At 34.6% G+C, this 16,823-nt stretch overlaps 2 pseudogenes; both read right to left on the bottom strand.

Moving 5' to 3' along the window:
* Window positions 1-2,055: 2,055 nt before the first annotated feature.
* LOC115980899 lies at window positions 2,056-5,560 on the bottom strand (annotated as a pseudogene).
* Window positions 5,561-9,043: 3,483 nt separating this feature from the next.
* Window positions 9,044-15,037, bottom strand: LOC115980898 (annotated as a pseudogene).
* Window positions 15,038-16,823: the final 1,786 nt, after the last annotated feature.

The following is a 16,823-nucleotide window of genomic DNA, read 5'->3' as shown; positions in this document are numbered from 1 at the left end:
GCATGCTTCCAAGGACGATGTTTTTGTTGTGTGGACAACCGATGTTAGGAAAAGTGACTACATTGTATTGGCTCTATGTGAACTTTTTGGTTTTTGTTGAATGTGCTTGTAAATCTCTATTCAATGTATGCCTACGAAGATTGTGATTTCAGTAGTATGGTTAGAACTGCAAATTATGCGTGGTTGGGCATGTTTAGAATGTTGATATTGAGAATGCCTTTTCTTGCGATGTAACTGCATTTTGCATTGTAAAACCATGTTCATACAGAGAGCGTAGAAGTTTCAGTAGTTTCGTTTGATGTAATCTACGTGTATTTACATTCTTAGCTTCTTTGCCTCTAAATGAGTGTTTATGGATTATATTCGTAGTTTATCTATCTTTGCTTCTCACCAGGTGCATGCACACGTTTCAGTTTTTGGTTTGTCTGCATAACCAGGAAAAAAGAAAAAAAAAATCCCCAGTCAATGATTCCTGGAATGAGCAGAGGAAAACAGAGCAAAACAAAAAAAAATAAAAAAATTTCCAAAGAACTCTAGTCTATGAAACTCGAGTTCCACTGGAAAAAACAGAGGAAAACAGAGCAACCCTCCTGGACCTCTCTGAGTAAACAGAGCAAAACCAATAAAAAAAATTTTCCAGTGGAACTCGAGTCTATGAAACTCGAGTTCCACTGGAAAAAACAGAGCAAAACAGAGCAACCCTATTGGACCTCTCTGAGTAAACAGAGCAAAACGAAGGAAAAAAATTTTCCAGGGGAACTCGAGGCTATGAAACTCGAGTTCCACTGGACAGAAAACAGAGATTGGACCTCTCTGAGTAAACAGAGCAAAACGAGGAACTCGAGTCTATGAAACTCGAGTTCCACTGGAAAAAACAGAGCAACCTATTGGACCTCTCGGAGTAAACAGAGCAAACAAAGAAATAAATGAAATCTGGAACTTGAGTCTAAAACTCGAGTTTCAGTATTTGATTCTTGAGTTTTATAGACTCGAGTTCTCCTGGAAAATTTTTTATTTTATTTATTTAATTTTGTTAAAGAGAGGAACTCGAGTGTTATAGACTCGAGTTCCATGAGGATTGAAATTTTTTTATTTTTTTATTTAATTTTGTTAAAATTTTTTATTTTATTTATTTAATTTTGTTAAAGAGAGGAACTCGAGTCTAGTTCCATGAGGATTGAAATTTTTTTATTTTATTTATTTAATTTTGTTAAAGAGAGGAACTCGAGTCTTATAGACTCGAGTTCTATGAGGATTGAAAATTTTTTATTTTTTTTATTTAATTTTGTTAAAGGTGACAATTGTTGTTCTTCTCTAGAAATTAGCTTTTTAGAACTTTTGAAGGGAAAAAGTTCTGTTTATGTTTTGTAATTTTGTTTTTAACCACTTGGCCTCCTTTTATGTGGAGTAGATGTGTACACTGGGATTTTTTTATTTTTCTTTTTCTTTTTAACTTTAATTGATTGAGCTCCTGTGTTACCCAAACCCCAATGCCAATACTATTAACTCTAAATTATATAATAAATACATGTTTCATAAATGGTCCTCCTCATGGAAGTAGCTTTTGCCGCACTCAGTCTTCAATTAATTGGAATCACCGGCTCCTATATTGTTATGCCTTCCAGCTAGCATTATTGCTAGGTTATATTTAGATACTTTGCATATGACTGATCATTTTAAATTCACATATACTCTATATTCGATTATGAAATTTTAAAATTTTTATGTGCATTGTAACCTGTAGATGCATTGCATTGAATAAACTATTCCACTCCATAACACCAAATGAGTGCTTTTGACAATATAGTGAAATGATCTTAACTCCAAATAATATGAGACACAAGGTTTTGATCCAAAAAATGTGTCAACTACATAGTTCTCTCTATACAAAACATAAAATTCCTGCCAATCAAGGCTTAAATATCCACATCTCAATACATTGTTCTCACTATACAAAATTTGCAATCACACTAAGAAATGGCACGGAAAAGAAAGTTATCCACCCTTTTAAGACGGTAACCAAACCAAGATAAGGTGGCAATGACAATGTTGGTCTCAAATCCCCCCATTCAACTTCCAACTGTCAGGCATTGGAGATGGCTTGAGAGAGTCCTTTGAAATCGTCATGATGGTGCCTAATACAAATCACAAACAGAATTTTATCACATTTCCCATATAATGCAAAAACAAAAATCTATCATTCATATATTTATCAATTTAATTAATTATATAGTTTTTGCAAACTATTTAGTTTCTTTACAAAGAAAACGAGGCCAAGAATACTAGCTAAGTAATAGAAAAAAGAAATAAATATTTGCAAGAGCCTCTTTGAAATAATACCATCATTCAGTATTGCGATTATCAGAAGCATGAAAGGTGGGAACTTATCTTCCCATATCAAAGCTAGAAGCACAAAACCAAGCTGCAAAAAGGTTGCGTTAACGAATTATAAGAAAGTTGAAACCAAAAAGCAAGAATTAAACCTTTAGCCAGACCAGCTAGTGAAAATGAACTAAACAATATCAGTTTTAAATGCAAAATACTCCTAGCTTACCAATGTCCTTATGGTTATGGAGACAACATATATCTGTATATTCATGCAAGCTAATTAGTTTTACCATTAAACAAAAAATATATACAAACAAAACTATGGAAAAAACACATGACAACTTATGTGTAACAATCATGTTTGGTACTACAAAAGTTTCTGATATATTTTGCATGCTTATTGCGTAGACATAAAAATGACAAGTAACAACTTCAAGTCTAGGAATCAACCTTCCAGGGTGATATTGAGAAGCAAGTTCTTGTTTGAGATTATGAAATGGGAAAAGCACTTGCTTTTCAGCGTACGATAATTTGAAGGAGGTTCACACTTTAGATGGATATCAAATGTAAATCCAACTTACATTATTTATGTCTTTATCAATTTTTCCCTGGTCGATGCATCTTCTGGCGCTCATGCATACGGTGCTGAAGCAAATGCATCTTCTGCATCGAATGTTGACGAGCTTCATCAAGAAATCTCAGTTCGTTCAGTAGTAGTCATAATTCCATTGATTATTGTGTGGACACACACACATATTCCTTGGAGTATTTTCTAGAAAATCCATAGAGGAGGTACAAGAGAAGAAGATGTTGCTGGAAAAGCTACAAGTCAGAATGAATGAAGCAGAAGCAAAGGCCAACAAGCTTAAAGTGTCATTGGAGAATCTATGTGGTATACTAACAAGGTTTTTACATTTCATATTTTGTTTTTATTATAAATAATTCCAATCATTGAGGACATTTTTCTTCCATAATAATATGTTAGAGCTCAATCAGACGATGGGAAATATCTATCGTAGGAAAAAGCAGAACATGATCTGATAAAGCTTGAACAAGCCCTGCATGATGAAGAAGCGGTCTGCCTTCTTTTCCTGGACTCTTCACCTTCCAATGCTTCAAGAGGGTTGATATAACAGTGATATCTGTGCCTACAAATAAAGCAATAATTCTAATCAAAACCCAATGCAATTGAAATTTTGAATATGTATGTCATAATAGTTTTTTTTTTCAAAACATTGAATGTAATATTTGCCTAAAACGAGTATGTTTCTCAATGAAGGAATACAACTGGCTGCAACGTTGTACTACTAAGTGCACAAAACTTAGTTATATTTGTGGGGTTTTTCAGTGGTTAAGGTTGAACCCACAACTACTTTTGGTGAAAGGCACTTGTCATTGCAACAAGGCTTGACCACTAGTGCAACTGCTAATTCAGACCACTAGAGCAAGGCTTGATTCAAGGCACGATTTATATGTGCAACTGCTAATTCTCACTCTTAACATTTTCAAAACGCATTATTAAAAGAAATTAATTTTAAAAGCCAATCGACCATACCTTAACCCTTTTCAAAAGATCTTTTGCATTATTGTCATGCTTGAAGTGTTCTCTTACACGCTACAAATAGACAGAACAAAGATGGTAGAGCACAAAATTTAGGAATTTGATGATTTATAGGGTCCCTTGAGCATACTTTGCAATAGCCTCATAGTGTCCAAAAATTCACCCTATGTTTGGATGGGGCAGTTCCAAACTTACCCTAAAGGATGTGGGCCAATGAAATTAAGGTCCTACCAATTTAATCATATCAACATGGTAATGGGTTGCAGAAGTCGAACATCATTTATCCAAAATGTGTAAAGTAGTGGCATGACTCCCCAAAGTGATGGGGAATCAATCTACCTAAGAGGCATTAATTAGAGCTAAATGGATAAAAGGAAACAACATACCTCTAGTATTTTATTGAAAGCCTTTGCCAAGGCTGGTTTAATATCAGCGAGATGTAGCTTTCCACTTTCATAGTAAGCAACCAATTCTTCAAAGCTTTCGAACCTCTTGGATTGTAGAGAAAATTTACATTGCAAGAAAACAATTTAAGTTACTATTCCCAATGGAAAATGATTTTGGAAAAATGGCGCAAGCAACTATAGGTCTATTCTTAAGGAGAATGGACTTTGAACAAGATGCAAGGGTTGACATGCATGTGAAAAGGCAGATGTCGTACCATTAACTAAATAAAATAAGTAAAGCTTTCATAATAAAATCCTTATGACTTACTTGTCACCACCATTCTTTGCACTGTGCTCTACTACAAACTTTTTAAACCAAGGTAAAATGAGGTACTTCACATACTCCAAGCATGGATTCCCTTCCACAATATCTGGAGGACAGTGTGCTCTCTTTATCTTCAAATTTACTTTCGCCTACAACATGGAGGCAGACTAAATCTAAGGTTAACCTAGTTTATAATCCAGTATCATTATGCTATGCGCAACTAATAAAGAAAACACTATGTAGCCCCCTATATGGCAATTTGATACCCCTATACATGCACCCTACCTCGTCATCTTCCATAAAAGTTGAAGATAGTGGATCACTTTTCGACATCTTCTCCTGACCTTGTTGTAAACTGGGTAACATGTTTGTAAATGACCAGTAAGCAAAACAAATAAAGACCACACATAAGCACATTGCATGCATGGGTAGAAAATTTGTGCTGCAGTGAACTCGTCCTCATCACTTCGACCCATAATGTGACCACACCTTCAGCAAAATATAATAGAAGTAAAAATAACGACTACATCACCAGCATATTAAAGTAATAATAATAATAATCATCATACCATAATTCACGTTTTTATCCTTGAAACCGTATTCCTTTGTGCTATATCCATCACAAGAGGCTAGTACTCATGAGCTTGATTCGGTTTATCTCGTTCGACGACCGCAGAAACTCCACCTTCCCTCCATCAGTATCCATCCCAATGGCCTTCCAAATCTGAATGAGGTAGCGCCCAACAACATCAATTTTCTTCAACTGACCTCCCAGTAGATTGGTTAGCTGGGCAAACCAATCTACAATCCATATTTTCACTCTACACCCAGCAGATGTCAACTTGTTCACATTTATTTCTAATAAAAACAAAATATGAAATGTAAAAACCTTGTTAGTATACCACATAGATTCTCCAATGACACTTTAAGCTTGTTGGCCTTTGCTTCTGCTTCATTCATTCTGACTTGTAGCTTTTCTAGCAACATCTTCTTCTCTTGTACATCCTCTTTGGATTTTCTTGAAAATACTCCAAGGAATATGTGTGTGTGTCCACACAATAATCAATGGAATTATGACTACTGCTGAACGAACTGAGATTTCTTGATGAAGCTCGTCAACATTCGATGCAGAAGATGCATTTGCTTTAGCACCGTATGCATGAGCGCCAGAAGATGCATCGAGCAGGAAAAATTTGATAAAATTTAAAGGACCTGCATAGTCCAGCCCATAACAGACCTGCAGATTCTAGCCCATAAAGGACCTGCATTTGGGAAGTTAAAGGAATAAAGTTTAAAACAAATTTATGCAATAGGTCTTCCATGAAATAAGAAAAATCAAAAGAATTTAGTTATTACATAATAATGCAATAAGTATGGGATAAAAATTATGTTACGAACAAAGTAATAAGCAATAGCCACTGTAGCACATACACCAATTATGTTAGTGATCTCGAACAGAAATGAAGATTACAAAATTAAAAACATCCTCTAATCCAATCAATTGACAAGTCGCTCATCTAGGAAGTTGTACTGCACATAAGGAAATAACCTAAGAAATAACACCTAAGATACAATATCTGGAAGACTAAAATTTTGTAGTATTTTTGTATTTTTATTTTTTATTTTTTACAATTCAAGCCACAAACGAATCCTAAATTTTAGGATTTCAGATTCTCTACTAATGGCCTATTGGACCAGCACAGTTTCCCATTGCATTGAAAATAAAATAAATAAATAAAATGTATTAGGATTTTAGAATCCTAAATTATCTTTGTGTTTTACATTTCTTTTTTAACATTCGTTATTATGTTCCACGGTTGAGATTCAGGATTTTGGATTGTGCAATATTGTTAAGGATAAATTGCTATGTTTAAGAATAACAATATCCAATAGAGTTTTGGTGAAAAATAAATGCATTACTTTTATTGTTTCAGTTAATCAATTGTGATCCTTGAACGTTGCGTTGATAATTTTTTTACAATTTCAAGCAAAAAAAAAAAAATTTTCCAAAACCCATGTTTAGGTAATTTCATTCCTAAAAGTTTGCCTATTATTTAGAAGCCATTTTGGCTATGATTTTATAAATATAACTTTAAAGAGAAGAGGAAAAAAAAACGTTTTTACATTTTTACCCGGTATTTTTATTCCTAAAATTTTGCCTATTATTTAGAAGCAATTTTCTCCATGATTTTACAATTTTATCTTTAAAGGAAAAAAATTTAAATAAAAAAAACCCCCGCATTTTAGGTTTTTACCCGTAAAAGTTAGTCTATTCTTTACTAATAATTGTTCCATTTTTATCTACTTCCAGTGTGCCTATTGTGGTGTATTTGGAGGGAGCGTAATTGGCGTACTTTTGAGGATAGGGACAAGTCCGATGACCAGTTGCTCGCTTATTTTAGTGGCTCTCTTTTTGATTGGTCTAGGGGTTGGGGACTCACCTCTAGTGATTCTATCCCTATGTTCCGTAGTTCTCTTCTCTGTAATTAATATGCTCTTTGTTGTCTCCGTTTGTTTTCTTGTTTGAGTTATCTCATTGTCTCTCTTTTTTGTTTGTTTCCTTCTCTGTATTGTCTGTTCTGCCTTGTGTTTTCATGAGGTAGCTTTTAATATATATCTTTCTTACTTATCAAAAAAAATAAAAATAATTGTTCCATTTTTTCTCAATTTGTGGCAATTTATTTATTAATTTTAATTTTTGTTTACAAATCTATTAGTAATATGTATATAATGGTCAATCACTCTCCTTTGCCTATATATTGTATGCTTCGAAATAGAGGTCACTGCAATATAATTAACTGATATGTGATACTTATCCAAATTGCACAATTTGTATTTGTTGTATACAAGATCATACTCATCCAAATTCCACAGTTGTTGTCTTCTAATATTGTAATCAAAAGAGTGACAGTAATATTGCAATAAAAAAGAATAAGAAAAGCAATGACTAAGCTTTAACCTACAATAAAAAGAGGAAGTAGTTGATTTGGAGGGAACATTACACCTTCGCCCAGGCTCTTCCTCACCAAATTCTTTGCGAAATTCCCTAAACAACTTGTCTTCAATTCTTTTTTGTTTTCAGACTTGGAACCATCACCCATCATGCCGTAGTCGATGAATTTGACTGCACGACTGGTAAATACGTGGTACAATTCGTCCAGATTGGGTTTCTCCATTCTCTTCTTCTGTGCAAGATAAAACCATTAGCGAAGAAAAGTTACTGACCTTAAAATGTCAAATGCTGAAGAGCATAACTAACAGAAACGTATTAGCACATTCTACAAAATTGCATTATAAGGCTATTACAAGTCTAAAACACGTAAGGTAAGAAAACTTAACAAATTTTTTTCCTTCCCAAATCATAACTGCTTTGAATTTTTGCTCAATCGAAATTGTTTGGTATGCACTTTTAACTTCAGCTTGAACCCTCTTCAACCCAATACAAAATACACCTCATTTCAAGTATTGAAATAGAAATCGATTGATAAAAAAAGTACATGGAAAATTGTCCTGCAATTAGCCAATGAGGTAAAGATCCTAACAACATGAAAACATGAAAAGGCAAGGGATGTATATAAATGTAATCCCTTTGCTACTACATATCAAAGAGGTTCAGCTGTTCATGTGCTAGAAGGCCCAGAATGAAAGATTCCAATACCATGGTTTACTGATATAGGCCACTACCGATTGAGCTCAATCCAGATTAAATATAAATATATAAAGATTAAAAATATATAGGAGTAAATCTTGGTTATAATAATGTTGTTTTTACTTAAAGTTAGTTTATAGGTATCTCAGTTCATCAAGGTCCGCACCTTGCTTCATTATAAAGAATGCTTCATGACATACATCGCCCTTATTCAAATGAAGCATTTATTTGATTTTGTGTAGTTCACATGGGTTCTTTAAGACCTCTGGATTCTTTAAATGTCAAATGTCTTACATCTGGATTAAAATTAGAGAAAATTGGGGGGATTTAAATGGAAGGGGATCCTTTTCCATCCCATCAAATGTATATGCTAAAACAAACCAGAATCAAATTCATGGTCTTCTCATATTTGATATTCAAATTTTATTATGTTAAATAGACCAGAACCATCTCATGGTCTTCTAATTTTTTAAGTATTGAAATCTTTAAACCTTTCACTTAGTAATAAATCAATTGGCTTAGAAGAAATTATCCTCCTTTTTTTATGAAAAATAAGACATTATACTTCTACAAAGTATTCAAAGGCTATTTGCAATCACTTCATTATCTCGGACAGTGAACTTCTGAATAAATAAACTGTGCCACTTCCTTTATATGAAATAACAAGATATGACTAGACGTGATCAGAGGTGAGTTTTCCCAACTAACACAAAATTGTATCAGGGAAAAAAAGACTATATTTAATTTGTAAGCACTGTTGATAAAAATAAAAATAAAAAAAATATAAAGTTCAACTAAAGAGATGAAGTGCTAGACAACCAACCTGTAATAAAGCTGTTGGAAACAGCTTCCACATATCCTGTCATTGACTGTGCCTTTGTTCTGATTATCTTAGCTTTTTCAACAGAATCCTCAGGCCAGTCAATTTTGGCAATATCCTCATCAGCAACTTCATCCTGAACTTTGCTAGCATTAGAAAGAATGGATTTACCAAGCATCAACAGTTGAGAAACAGCAAAACAGCACATTTCTGAGAGTCTCTGCAAAAAATATATATATAAATAATAATTTCATTTTTAACTACCAACAATAAAAATTAAGCAACCATATTGAAAATAAGAGATTTGGGTCACATGTTTCCAATAAAATCCCTAATATCTACATACATGAACTCCCTCTGAGTGAAGCGAGTCTATTCTGCCAGCAGTCCTTTGGATCATATCATTAACAGCTACTCCTGCTAATGCATTAGTGAACCTGGAATATTGAAAGCAATAATTGCAGCATAGTGAAAACGGTGTTTACCAAGGTCATGGAGAATTTCATTAACAGTAACCCAGCTGGTATCACCAATACTACAGGACAGAAAACTACACACCCTAAAATCCCTTATGTATGACAGAGGATTGAATAACCACTAGACTAAAAATAGCTTCTTCTTTTTTGATAAATTTGATAGTTAGAATGGGGGCTCTTGGCACTACAAAGCTAGTCTAAAACTAACAATCTTGCACTATCTAATTTCTAAAGCATTCAACTGTCCCCAATTCCACCATTTAACTATATGTTTCCCGTATGTGTTGATCCATGCCAAATGTCAAATGAATGTGATGTTGAAATAGACTGAATCCAAAGATAAATTTCTTTAAAGAAACTTCAAGTTTGAGTACAATATGGACAAGACAGCTCCCAATTCCAATTACCTAATAGTTGAGAAGGGAAATTGGCACAGAGTAATGACATATTCTAAAAATGGGCTTAGTGCAAAATGTATCACACAAAAAGTCATTTACTGGTATCAAAATATCCACAGATTTACAGCTGGTATAATTTGATCCTGGCTTTGTGTTTGCACAAAATGTAGAACTTGAGGGGAAAAGAAGTCAGAATAAACAAGAGACTTAGAGGTTTTTTTTTTTTTTGATAAGTAATAAGAAAAAGAGACTTAGAGGATTTTATAAAGCAACAGTGATTACAACATGCAGTCATATCAGCTATACAAGATTTGGAAATTAGATAATGGGAACTAAATGAAAAATCATATATAAGTGCAAGCTGAAGCAAGACAACTAACAAACCAGTGCAGAATCACATGCAACATCCATTAACTGTTGAGAAGATGATAACTTTACAAGAAATTTACCCCACAGCCATGTCAGCAGCCTTGCTAACACTTGAGTCGTGTAATTTCTTCATCTCATCATCACTTCCCTCAGCCCCAGTCTCTACTTTCTTCCCTTTGTCTGTCTCTACACCATTTCCATCCATTTCAGTAGTCAAACTAAAAATTTGCTGGACCTGTTTAAGCAGTAGTCAAATGCAGGTCTCTGTTCCGATGATAATTTTGCTTTTCTTCGGTTACATAACAGGCCATGATGGTTGGACAATGCCTCCAGCTCCTGCCAGTATTAAACTTTAACAATGTCAATGATACTATTGTTTTAACTATCAAAATTCAACTCCAAAGTTAAGAAAATGACCTCCAACTGTTCTGGACCTCCATATATGTAGAAGCATCGATCAAATGTCACTTCCTCGTACAACTGATCCTCATCAGTTTGTTGTTCAGTTTCTTTTGAATTCTTCTCAACTTCAATACCAGTTTCAGTAATTAGTAGATCAATAGTCTCCTTGCCTACAAGTTCAACCACTTGCATTCCCTTTGCTGTAAAAGCTTTCCCAGTCTGTAACAGTGAAGGTAAGGAATAAGCAATTTGGCAACATTGATAAGCAACATGGTATGGATCATCACACTCATGCAAATCTCTAATATTGACGGTGCAACAGAGCCAGGTGCTGGTAATCCACCATGCTGAATAGATTCTGCCAGGTTAACAGCAGAATGCTCAATCCTGAAGAAGATAAAACATAAAACTCATTTGATCAACAAATGAAACAGCTGGTTGTGACGAGCATAATAACAAGAGAGTATCATAAATTCTAATCAAATGGAACATAATTTACTATCATCCAGTGAAAGAAATAAAGAGCTGAATTCAGAAATTGTCAAAATGAAATGATATTAGAAACAAGGCACCTTTAAATCTAAGCAGAATTTACTATCATAAATTCTAATGGAATGGAACTACTCCAAGGGTTTTCCATTTTCCTTCCTTCCTTCCAACCTCCCCAATAGATAGAATATATTAGAAAATAAATAGAGCTGGGGATGCCCAAAATACACCCAAGGTATGGAATGTAAAAGGCACTAACAAACAGTGTTGGTAAACGCATCAAGCATACTTAAAACGCATAGGCCTCTTGGAGTCTAGGCACAAAGCGCAAGTGCTTGCCTTATTAAAGTAAAGCACACATTTTTCAGATATAATATCTTATAACCTCTATTAGAAATATTCATGACATATGATGAAAATTCAAATTGAAATTCAAATTTTTTTTTATATTTGACCCATTATTAGTGCAATTGTATAATTTGTAAGTTCAAACTTTACTTTAAGTTATTTCAATTTCTTAATATTTTTATATAGTAAATTGAAAACAATTATCAATGAACAATATAGTAATAAACTAGTTGTAAAAAGTTTTAACATTACATTTTCTATAATTCTCCTGTGCTTTATAAAAATATGCAACCATGCTAGTTATGATCAAATGATGTATATGGTTTAATCAACATACATCTAAAAGGCAAAGACCAAAAAACATAAGAAGGAATAGTACATTAGCCTTTTCTGCATCTTTTGACATGTAAATAAAAATAATAATACAACACCTTAAGATTGGTGTATGTATAGCAAATCAATGGTCCATGTCATTTCCTTCAAGATCATGCAATTAATTTTATGAATAAATATCTTTTTTAGCAATAAAATCAAAAGGTGTGTCTACGCATGCTTTGTGCATCTTCAAAAAGCACCAAAAAAGCATTCCTAAGGCACACTTCTTGAAATGAGCTTCACTTTGGCCAAGCAAAGCACTTAGACCCTGGGGCTCCTTTGCTTTTAGACACGCTTTTAATAACATTGCTAACATAGTCAAAACATCTAGAGATGTATCTAACTTCAATACCTGTAAAGAATCCCCACAGAAACTTGAATTCTAATACAACACATTCTAGCCTGATTGTACAAGGCCCTAAATCCTACATTTTCACAACTTCAAAATGCACGGATAAAGACACAGAAGCAAGCAACACTGCATCTGATCACGACAGACTTGTCTTAAGAGGCATAGAAGTAGCAAAGAATGCCATTTAATTTTTTTCTAACACAAACTGACTATTGTGTTATGCTTCCCACAATATCTTATATTTCTTCTTTCAGATACATCTAACCTACTTACCAAATTAGCCAAAACAATTATATCTTTTTACGTTACCAAACTTCATAAGATATTGGCTATATCCAGACACACAGATTTCAAAAATCATGAAACATAGAAAGAATACACTCTATCAGCACAGACTTGTTCCCATAATGTGGCAGCAAGTCGAGGGGCAGTAACATTAGGCTGTTGGGGTGTGTATGAGAAAAATCAGAGTGTACTCTGTGGAAAAACATTGTAAACTCAGTGGGTTTGTAAGCCTGGGTGGCTGATCATGCTAAGGTAGGTTTTGAGTGAGGAAAACTCCTCAAAGTTCCTTTGTACTTCCTGTAAGCTTGAGTGTGTGCATTCACTCAAGCTCAAAGTTGACTCACTTGTGATTTGTTGGGTTCTTAACTAAGAGAGTAAGTCATACTTAGTGCCATCACAAGAAAAAAATTAGGGGTGAAAATCTGCCCTATGAAAAACGCAGAAATATATATCCAAAATGCAAGTTAGATTACCATAACTTAAAAAGTGGAAGCCCCATGTACCAAAACAAAACATTAATATATTAGTTAGCTTATGGAGGAATTGAAGCGACTTTCTACCAAACAAGCATCAGTAAGTACCACGTTTACTCCAAAAACTAACAACATAATACTCATGTGCTTGCAATATTCTCCTTTGTTATTTTCTATCTAAAAGTAAAGGCAAGAATTGAGCAATAGTATAATTATAAACACATCCAACCTAAGATACAATACTTGTGAACAAAATCTGAACCCCCTCTCCATGCACTTCGTAACGCTTGCCATGCTCCAGAAGCCAAATTCTCTACAGAATTGTCAAGAACCTTCAAACCCTGAAAATATTGAAATTTTTTAAAACAATCTATGGTTAATGACACAGAATACAAAGTATGAGAATGATAAAAATATCAATTAAATAACACTCGTTTCTGGTGAAACTGTGTAACTAAATTAGACTAAAACTACAATATAAGCATTTTGTGACACTGCCATAATCAATACCTTCCACATATTTTCAAGAGTAATCTAGACAGCAATGTCAATAAATGATGATTCTTCATATATGAATAGAGTAGAGACAAACATGAAAAAGTTGCATTAATGCCAGCTATAGCAACTGTAGATGCATTTAGTGTAATGTATAAAAGAATAGAGAAATAAAACAAAAAAAAACAACAGAGAAGTAAAGGCTACAGATTACATATTTACCATTGCATGTCCCATATTTGAGATGGCAAAAGAATGCATACCATAAACACGGTCAGTGGAAATGCAATATCAGATTAGAGTTTGCAATACAAACAAAAATTTTCAGCACTCGTATGTATGACTTGCCTGGCCAAAGATTGACTCGTCACTAGCTTTCTCCAACTTATCCAAAGCAGCTTTCCGTATCTTGTCTTTATCATCTTCACTTTCCTTTTCATTGGTCGAGTCTTCTGCCTCTTCCTCATCCTTAGAAGATTCAGTATCCTCATCTGCAATTTGCATGTCTGAAATGCTTTTAGCTGCGGTCTGAGCAACAGCAGCAGCCTGCACCCACAAGGTCAACAAAAATACAAATAATTGGCCAAAGGACACTGAACAACAAACTACTAGAATTTAAAATGCAAAATACATAATAGTGCACGGATAATTGAAATGTTTGAGCAAGTGATAGCCACTCACCATTTATCTAATAATCTACCAAGGACATTGAACAGAAAACTGCTGGATGATGGGGTGGAAGAATGAGAAAATAACACTAAACTACATTGCTGGAGCAAGTCATTTTCTGAACAATCAGGGATATATCTAATTGAGTAGCAAGACTGCTGTGCCCAGAAAATTTACGTAATTCCCTCTCAATTCCGAGGGAGTCTAACTTTAAGGAAGAGAATTCTTATCAATTTTAAGATACTCAATTCATAAAAATTCCATTATTCAATGCTTTCATGTAGCATAGATAGCAACATATGTAAGATTCCAAAACCATTCGCTGTACAAAACTTCAGCATCCGGACTTTAGTTGAGAAAATACCAAATATATATCAGTTATGATCATAGGAAAAAATTGAGATATGGACTTTTTTTTTTCTTTTCAATTCGTAAGTTACACACACACCTGGTGGGTCTTAAACTCATGATCTCACCCTCCAACCAATTAGTATGGGAGAAGGAAGTGCCAATTAAGCTATAGCTCATTGGCCCAACCCAGCTATGGACTTGACATCAATGTAAACTATAGTTAATGTTCTGAAATAATTTTGCTTAAAATTCACAATGGCTACATTGCTCTCAAAAGTTGAAACATTCAGACATAATATGAGATTTTCAAGAAATAATTTCATGTTTTGGTCTTGAGGAAATCTCAATCTCAATTTCTTCCTTGATAAGCGAAACTAGAACCAAAACCCCTTGGGAAAAATCCACTACAGCCAATTCAACATCTGAAACTACAAAACCACAACCCTCATTCCTCATGAAATCGTCATGAACAACCACCACCACCATCTACAATGAAATTATTCTTTACTAACAAAACTGCCACGCATTCAAAAACAGCACAATCCAAACACCAAAAATTGGAACTTATAAATTCAACCAATTCCCCTATAAACCAACCCTAATTTCCAAAATTAGAAACCACTTAAATTTATTATATATTAAAAATAAACTTTTGCAGCACAATGCCATTAAACTAATCAAATTGGTTGAAGAAAAATATAATCAACCTCCAACCCCCCAAAAAATGGATCTGATAACTCAACCAGTTCACCTAAAAACCCTAATTTCCAAAAACTAATTACATTGTCCAAGCATTCAAATAAAAATCCAAACTAGTGCAGCACAATGCGACTAAACTAAACCAATCAGATTGATTAGAAGCAAAAAAGAATGAAAAACAATTAGATTTGATGCTAACCGCCTGACCTTACCAAACTAATTACATGAATATGTATGGATTTTTTGTTTTTTTTTTTTTTTGGGGTACAGAAATCAAAAGATATGAAGTACAACTAGAAGCCTTTAATGCTAACCGCCTGACCTTACCAAACCCAATTTACTAATGGGTCTCAACTAGCACAGTGGTAACCATGTTTGCAAGATCCCAATATCAGCTATCACAAGTTCTAATGTCCAGCAGTTCGCTCAAACCCCAAATAGCAATTTCACCCCTTCAGAACAATTAGTTAAACGCGGAGACACACAATAAAAGCTTTCCCTCAAAACCAAAAGTAAAGCTTCCCTAATAACATAATACCACATCTTGGAGTCAGCCACCCAACTGTGGGAAGCAGCTAGTTTCTTTCTACCTTTCCAGTATTTTCCAAGAAAGCTAAGTTGGATCCCTTCCAACAAGTACAACACCTAATGTTACATGCATCCAGCAACATTCGATTTCATATCATTTTCAAACCTCTATAAGTCAACATTATTTTTTTTTTATAGGTAAGAAAAAACATATTCAAAAACCTACTAGATGCCAAATAGCACCAGCATAACACAAGTACAAAAAAGAGAAGCAGAGAACAAAAACAAAAAACATTAATTACAAGGAAAGAGAGCTAAGGAAAAAAGGAAGAGAGTCACTAGATGTGAGCTAAGGTTTCAGAACGCAGTAATGCATATTGAGAAGTCAATATTATGGTCCAATTCCATGACTTTAGCACTTACTCAAGGTTCACCAATTTTGTGTTTTTTAGCCCTCGTGTAATGTTTCGGTGGGGGAGGAGGTTGCGGGGCATCAACCTTAGGGTCATCATCGTGCTGCAAATTCCATTAGATGCATGCAATCAATATTCGATATAATGGTAAGAATAAAGTGAAGTAGAAAATATATTATTACATTCAAATTAAAGTTATCATACCATAGCAGGGCCTCGGTGTCCTATTTTATGTCCACCTGTCCCACAAGTAGGTGCTCTTCTACTGCGTTGCGGTCTACCTCGTGGGGGTGAGGGCTCATGAGGGGGATGCTCGTCCGATGCATCAGTATGTGGCTCTACAGTGTCAATCCCAACCGGAGGTCCTAGAGGGTCAGATGAGGATGCGGTAGGTGGATAATCCTGCTCTATGTAGAGGCCAGGAGTGGGTGCACTAGAGCCGGTGTGTGGGTATGAGGGTGTCTCGGGGAGTATAGGAGGGGTGACATTTTGGTCAATACTGACATCAAAATTGGGCTGCGAAGGTGGGCTGGGTGAAGGGACCTCGGGCTGAGGAGATGCATATGGGATGGGTGAAGGGACCTCAGGCTGAGGAGATGCCTGCGGGATGGGTGGAGGCATCTCAAGAGTAG

The sequence above is a fragment of the Quercus lobata genome, chromosome 3 (genome assembly GCF_001633185.2).
Source record: "Quercus lobata isolate SW786 chromosome 3, ValleyOak3.0 Primary Assembly, whole genome shotgun sequence".
In the NCBI taxonomy this organism is placed as follows: domain Eukaryota; kingdom Viridiplantae; phylum Streptophyta; class Magnoliopsida; order Fagales; family Fagaceae; genus Quercus; species Quercus lobata.
Note: the sequence above shows the minus strand (reverse complement) of the source record. Positions and strands in the feature narration are given on the sequence as shown.